Source organism: Amblyraja radiata, chromosome 2 (genome assembly GCF_010909765.2).
Source record: "Amblyraja radiata isolate CabotCenter1 chromosome 2, sAmbRad1.1.pri, whole genome shotgun sequence".
Taxonomy (NCBI): Eukaryota; Metazoa; Chordata; class Chondrichthyes; order Rajiformes; family Rajidae; genus Amblyraja; species Amblyraja radiata.
In genome coordinates, this window is record NC_045957.1 from 144,873,582 (window position 1) to 144,881,968 (window position 8,387).

The following is an 8,387-nucleotide window of genomic DNA, read 5'->3' on the forward strand; positions in this document are numbered from 1 at the left end:
TTTGATAAGAGACTGCAACAATCAAGGAAGGCAGTTGAATGCCATCATTTACACAACTGAGAATAACCTTGCTAGTAACATGCTGAGAAATAAATTAATACCTGTGAAAAATTGATTTGGAGAAATTAATGGAACTGAGAAGCAATACGTTCTCAAGACTTCATGATCTGCATGTTCAGATCCTGCATGAAGTAGCTATGGAGGTAGTTGATGCACAACTTGTCATATTGCAAAATTTCACCAGGTTTAGTTTAATTCCCATAATCTGGAAGGTAAATGTAACATAGAAACATAGAAAATAGGTGCAGGAGGAAGCCATTCAGCCCTCCTAGCCAGCACCGCCATTCATTGTGATCATGGCTGATCGTCCCCAATCAATAACTGCTTTCTCCCCATATTGCTTGATTCCACAAGACCCTAGATCTCTATCTAAATCTCTCTAAAATCCATCCAGTGACTTGGCCTCCACTGCCCTCTGCGGCAGGGAATTCCACAAATTCACAACTCTCTGGATCAAAAAGTTTTTTCTTACCTCAGTCTTAAATGACCTCCCCTTTATTCTAAGACTGTGGCCCCTGGTTCTGGACTCGCCCAACATTGGGAACATTTTTCCTGCATCTAACTTGTCCAGTCCTTTTATAATTTTATATGTTTCTATAAGATACCCCCTCATCCTTCTAAACTCCAGTGAATACAAGACTAGTCTTTTCAATCTTTCCTCATATGACAGTCCTGCCATCCCAGGGATCAATCTCATGAACCTACACTGCACTGCCTCAATCACAAGGATGTCCTTCCTCAAATTAGGAGACCAAAACTGTACACAATACTCCAGATGTGGTCTTACCAGAGCCCTATACAACTGCAGAAGAACCTCTCTACTCCTATACTGAAATCTTCTTGTTATGAAGGCCAACATTCCATTAGCTTTCTTCACTGCCTGCTGTACCTGTAAGCCAACTTTCAGTGACCGGTGTACAAGGACACCCAGGTCTCGCTGTACCTCCCCCTTACCTAACCTTCCCCCTTGTTTTTTCCACCAAAGTGGATAACCTCACATTTATCTATATTATACTGCATCTGCCACGCATCTGCCCACTCACTCAACCTGTCCAGGTCACCCTGCAACCTCCTAACATCCTCTCCACAGTTCACACAGCCACCCAGCTTTGTGTCATCCGCAAACTTGCTAGTGTTGCTTCTAATTCCCTCTTCCAATTCAATTTTCAATTTCAATTTTCAATTAAAAAAACTTTATTGGCATGATAAAAACATTGTTATATTGCCAAAGTATAAAACATGACATACATATTTAAATTGCATAAGTATAAATACAAGTATACAGTGCATGGATAGATATGTCCCTGTACATAAATTCGCAATAGGCCTATAGGCCTTTATTGATTGCTACACGTTCTTGCAGCTGTAAGCAGTACAACACAATAGCAAGTTTAGCAATTCAATATTAATTTCTTGGTGTCAGTTAATGTTAATTAGTGTGTGCGTACATATGTGCATGTTGGTCATTCACCGTCTCTCAGGTTATGGCATGCTGTTACGTATTGTGCACCAAGATGTGCCGTATTTCCTTCGCCAAGGATTATTCTTAGTTTTGATGTATCGTCTAGTTCTTTAAAATCAGGGGTTGCCACACTGAGTTTGTCAAAGTATGCTTTCCTTGTTTTGTCAACATTTTTGCATTTTAGGAGGAAGTGTACCTCTGTTTCAACCTCATCTGTCAAACAGTGGCTGCATATTCTGTTTTCTCTTGATTGCCAGAATCTCTTCTGTCTTCCTTTTTCAACTGCCAAATAGTGGTCACTTAACCTGTATTTGGTGAGGGTCTGTCTCTGCTTTATGTCTCTAACAGTTGAGAGATAGTCTGCCAATTTATATTCTCTTTTTAGGGCACGGTAACATTCTAATCTGCTTTGGCTTTTGGTTTATTTATCTCAATGTTCCAAATATACGTTTCTTTACATTGTTTGATAATTTGTTTCACTCTAACTGGTGATTAGGGGTCAGTATTGATCTGAGGCCGGTCAGGGTTTAACTGGATAGGGTTTAACTGAATAGGGGTAGTTAGTCTCAGTACCAACTGACACAGGGAACTCTTGTCTGGGTTCCCCTCTTGTGTTTGAAGGGCTTTAAACTGGAGGGTATCTGTGGGGCTAGATTTAAGGTGATTCCAAAAATTTAGTGCTCTTTTCTGGATATTTATTATCAGTGGGTATCTGCCTAATTCCGCCCTACATGCGTTTGTTGGTGTTTTGCTTTGGATATGAAGGATGTTCCGACAAAATTCCGCATGCAGGGCCTCCGTTGTATGTTTTTCTCATTTACTATAACTATGGTAACTGAGCGGACCACATACTTCATTACCATAAAGCGCAATAGGCTGGATTACACTGTCAAATATTTTAAACCAGATTTTAATTGGAATTTGGATGTTGTAGAAACTTCTTTTTATTGCATACAGAGCTCTTCGAGCTTTCTCTTTTAGTGCATTCTCTGCCATATTGAAGCTCCCTGATGCTGAAACAGTTAGACTAAGGTAAGTATAGCTCATAGTGTGTTCGATAACAGTACCATTGAGAGTAAATTTGTATTTATCTTCCTGACATCTGGGTCTTTTCTGAAAAACCATGATGTTGGTTTTCTTTAGATTTACTGCCTGGGCCCAATTTTGGCAGTACTTATGAAGTAGGTCCAACTGTTGCTGCAGTCCCTGTTCTGTGGGGGACAGCAGAACCAAGTCATCCGCATAAAACAGGGATTTTACCTCTCCGTCCAGAAGACAGAGGCCCGGCGCTGTGCTCTGGTCCAACTTTACTGCCAAATCGTTGATATATACATTAAACTGTGTCGGGCTCAGATTGCTGTCTTGCCGGACGCCTCTTCTCTGGGCGAAGAGATCAGTGCGTTTGTCCCCAATTTTAACGCCACATTTATTATTCAGATACATTGATTTGATAAGGTCATATACCTTTCCTCCTATACCACAGCCGAAAATCATTAATATATATGGTAAACAGTTGCGGCCCCAACACCGAGCCTTGCGGCACTCCACTCGCCACTGCCTGCCCATTCTGAAAAGGACCCGTTCACTCCTACTCTTTGCTTCCTGTCTGCCAACCAATTTTCTATCCACGTCAACACCCTACCCCCAATACCATGTGCTCTAATTTTAGTCACCAGTCTCCCATGCGGGATCTTATCAAAGGCTTTCTGAAAGTCTAGATACACTACATCCACTGGCTCCCCTTCATACATTTTGCATATCGCATCCTCAAAATATTTCAGAAGATTAGTCAAGCCTGAGTTTCCTTTCATAAATCCATGCTGACTTGGACTAATCCTTTTATTGCTATCCAAATGCCCCATTATTACTTCTTTTATGATTGACTCCAGCATCTTTCCCACCACCGAAGTCAGGCTAACTGGTCTGTAATTCCCCGTTTTCTCTCTCGCTCCTTTCTTGAAAAGTGGGATAACATTAGCTATCCTCCAATCCACAGGGACTGATCCTGAATGTATTGAACATTGGAAAATGATCACCAATGCGTCCACTATTTCTAGAGCCACCTCCCTGAGGACTCTGGGATGCAGACCATCAGGCCCAGAGGATTTATCATCCTTCAGTCCCATTAGTCTACCCAATACTATTTCTCGCCCAATGAAAAATGTCTTTCAGTTCCTCAACCCCCTGAGATCCTCTGTCCTCCAGTACTTCTGGGAGATTGTTTGTGTCTTCCTTAGTGAAGACAGATCCGAAGTACCTATTCAACTCTTCTGCCATTTCCTTGTTCCCCATAATAATTTCACCTGTGTCTGCCTTCAAGGGACCCACATTTGACTTTGCTACTCTTTTTCCCTTAACATATCTAAAGAAGCTTTTACTGTCCTTCTTTATATTCCTGGCCAGCTTCCCTTCGTACTTCATCGTTTCAGCCCGTATTGCCCGTTTTGTTTCCTTCTGTTGTCCTATGAATGTTTCCCAATCCTCTGGCTTCCGGCTACTCTTTGCTGAGTTATACATCTTTTCTTTTAGTTTTATTCTATCCCTAACTTCTCTTGTCAGCCACGGTTGCCTCCTACTCTCCTTAGAATCTTTCTTCCTTTTAGGAATGAAATGATCCTGCACTCTATAAACTCTTTCTTGGGGTCCTGAACCAACCTGATTTTACCAGTCTACCTGCATATTGAAATCCCCCATCACCACAGTGGCATTACCTTTGTTACATGCCAGTTTTATCTCCTGCTGCAACTTACACCCTACATCCGGGCTACTATTTGGGGGTCTGTAGATAACACCAATTAGTGTCTTCTTGCTTTACAATTCCTCAACTCAATCCACATTGACCCTACATCGTCAGTCCCTATGTCTTCCCTCGCAAAGGGACTGAATTCCATCCCTCACCAGCAGAGCTACCCCCCCTCCTCTGCCCACCTGCCTGGCCTTTCTATAGGATGTATAGTGGGGAAACTGCTAGAATCAGTTATTAAAGATGGGATAGCAGCACATTTGGAAAGTGGTGAAATCATTGGACAAAGTAAGCATGGATTTATGAAAGGTAAATCATGTCTGACGAATCTTATAGAATTTTTCGAGGATGTAACTAGTAGAGTGGATAAGGGAGAACCAGTGGATGTGTTATATCTGGACTTTCAGAAGGCTTTCGACAAGGTCCTACATAAGAGATTAGTAAACAAACTTAAAGCACATGGTATTGGGGGTTCAGTATTGATGTGGATAGAGAACTGGCTGGCAGACAGGAAGCAAAGAGTAGGAGTAAACGGGTCCTTTTCACAATGGCAGTCAGTGACTAGTGGGGTACCGTAAGGCTCAGTGCTGGGACCCCAGCTATTTACGATATATATTAATGATTTGGACGAGGGTATTGAATGCAACATCTCCACATTTGCGGATGACACAAAGCTGGGGGGCAGTGTTAGCTGTGTGGAGGATGCTAGGAGGCTGCAAGGTGACTTGGATAGGCTGGGTGAGTGGGCAAATGCATGGCAGATGCAGTATAATATAGATAAATGTGAGGTTATCCACTTTGGTGGCAAAAACAGGAAAGTAGACTATTATCTGAATGGTGGCCGATTAGGAAAGGGGGAGATGCAACGAGACCTGGGTGTCATGGTACACCAGTCATTAAAAGTAGGCATGCAGGTGCAGCAGGCAGTGAAGAAGGCGAATGGTATGTTAGCATTCATAGCAAAAGGATTTGAGTATAGGATCAGGGAGGTTCTACTGCAGTTGTACAGGGTCTTGGTGAGACCACACCTGGAGTATTGCGTACAGTTTTAGTCTCCTAATCTGAGGAAGAACATTCTTGCCATAGAGGGAGTACAGAGAAGGTTCACCAGACTGATTCCTGGGATGTCAGGATATGAAGAAAGATTGGATAGACTCGGTTTGTACTCGCTAGAATTTAGAAGATTGAGGGGGGATCTTATAGAAACTTACAAAATTCTTAAGGGGTTGGACAGGCTAGATGCAGCAAGATTGATCCCGATGTTGGGGAAGTCCAGAACAAGGGGTCACAGTTTAAGGATAAGGGGGAAATCTTTTAGGACCGAGATGAGAAATACATTTTTCACACATTTTCCAGGTGAATCTCTGGAATTCTCTGCCACAGAAGGTAGTTGAGGCCAGTTCATTGGCTATATTTAAGAGGGAGTTAGATGTGTCCCTTGTGGCTAAAGGGATCAGGAGGTATGGAGAGAAGGCAGGTACAGGATACTGAGTTGGATGATCAGCCATGATCATATTGAATGGCGGTGCAGGCTCGAAGGGCCGAATGGCCTGCTCCTGCACCTATTGTCTATGTTTCTATGTTTCTATGTAAGCAAATGTTTTTGCAGGGCATGGAATGCAAAAATTGCTTACAGGAGGCAAATGCCAATGATGATGTTGATCAGAACTAGAAAAGCTCAATGTTGAATGAAGACTTCTAACTTGAAGGTCCCAGACACAGCAATATTTCCCATTCACTGCTGGGATGTTTTTCCCCGAATTTACTGCTGGTTGTGTGATTTTTTTTAAACACACAATTGAGCACTTTGTTTGAATGTTTCATATTTAAAAAAAAACTTTAACATGCATGGCCCCAGTCAAAATGTGTCAGCTGATGGTTCACGTAAAATTGGTGTTACCTGGACTAGAGGGCCACCCCCGACTGCACCTGGAGCAATGCTGGGCTGTGATTAACTCGTGTCTGTCCTCACGCCACCCCACCCACCTGTCAAGTCAACAACATATAACAATGTTTTTATCATGCCAATAAAGTTTTTTTAATTGAAAATTGAAATTGAAAATTGAATTGGAAGAGGGAATTAGAAGCAACACTAGCAAGTTTGCGGATGACACAAAGCTGGGTGGCTGTGTGAACTGTGGAGAGGATGTTAGGAGGTTGCAGGGTGACCTGGACAGGTTGAGTGAGTGGGCAGATGCGTGGCAGATGCAGTATAATATAGATAAATGTGAGGTTATCCACTTTGGTGGAAAAAACAAGGGGGAAGGTTAGGTAAGGGGGAGGTACAGCGAGACCTGGGTGTCCTTGTACACCGGTCACTGAAAGTTGGCTTACAGGTACAGCAGGCAGTGAAGAAAGCTAATGGAATGTTGGCCTTCATAACAAGAAGATTTCAGTATAGGAGTAGAGAGGTTCTTCTGCAGTTGTATAGGGCTCTGGTAAGACCACATCTGGAGTATTGTGTACAGTTTTGGTCTCCTAATTTGAGGAAGGACATCCTTGTGATTGAGGCAGTGCAGTGTAGGTTCATGAGATTGATCCCTGGGATGGCAGGACTGTCATATGAGGAAAGATTGAAAAGACTAGGCTTGTATTCACTGGAGTTTAGAAGGATGAGGGGGTATCTTATAGAAACATATAAAATTATAAAAGGACTGGACAAGTTAGATGCAGGAAAAATGTTCCCAATGTTGGGCGAGTCCAGAACCAGGAGCCACAGTCTTAGAATAAAGGGGAGGTCATTTAAGACTGAGGTAAGAAAAAACTTTTTGATCCAGAGAGTTGTGAATTTGTGGAATTCCCTGCCGCAGAGGGCAGTGGAGGCCAAGTCACTGGATGGATTTTAGAGAGATTTAGATAGAGCTCTAGGGGCTAGTGGAATCAAGCAAAATGGGGAGAAAGCAGTTATTGATTGGGGACGATCAGCCATGATCACAATGAATGGCGGTGCTGGCTAGGAGGGCTGAATGGCCTCCTCCTGCACCTATTGTCTATGTTTCTATGTTTCTATGTAAGCAAATGTTTTTGCAGGGCATGGAATGCAAAAATTGCTTACAGGAGGCAAATGCCAATGATGATGTTGATCAGAACTAGAAAAGCTCAATGTTGAATGAAGACTTCTAACTTGAAGGTCCCAGACACAGCAATATTTCCCATTCACTGCTGGGATGTTTTTCCCCGAATTTACTGCTGGTTGGGTGATTTTTTTTAAACACACAATTGAGCACTTTGTTTGAATGTTTCATATTTAAAAAAAAACTTTAACATGCATGGCCCCAGTCAAAATGTGTCAGCTGATGGTTCACGTAAAATTGGTGTTACCTGGACTAGAGGGCCACCCCCGACTGCACCTGGAGCAATGCTGGGCTGTGATTAACTCGTGTCTGTCCTCACGCCACCCACCCACCTGTCCAGTCTCGTCGGCAGTGTGTGTACAGGGGAGAGTCGCAGCGGCTGTTCCACGATGGTGAGAGGAGTGATCCCGCGGTTCACGACCACATGTGCTCGCATTTCCCGGGCAGCGAGACAGCGCAGCCCCGGAAAAATGCGTGTGCTGGGTGGGTGGGTGGACTGAGAGTGAGCGGTTGGCAAGATGTTGGAGAATCTCTCTCGGTGGCACTGTGGATATTGCTGATTTAAAGCCACATTCTCAGGAACGACGGCGACTGAATTGGACTAGTTCTTGGGTTAAATATGTTATTACATCTACAGGTCTTTCCGATAGAATGATACAATTCTGTACAAATGCAATGGAACATTTTTAAGGAATAAAATGTAAAGGATTTGGAATGAGGGGCCACTCCACAAGGATTTGGAGCACACTTAGGAATCCATAGAGGGAAGTTGGATGAATCCTTGGAGGGGAGGGAATTCTAAAGAGGGGATGATTTGGCCAGGGCTTTTGTGTTGAAGCATCGAAGGCTGATGTGTATAAAATCGGCAGAGGCATAGGTAGGTGATTAGCCACATTATTTAACCCATGGCTAAACTAGATGGCATATATTTTAGGTGAGAGGGAAAAGATTTGAAAGGTACCGGAAGGTAATTTCTTCACATAGAGGGTGGTTGCATATATGGAAAGAGCTGCCAGAGGAAATGTTAGCAGTGGATGCAACTGCAATA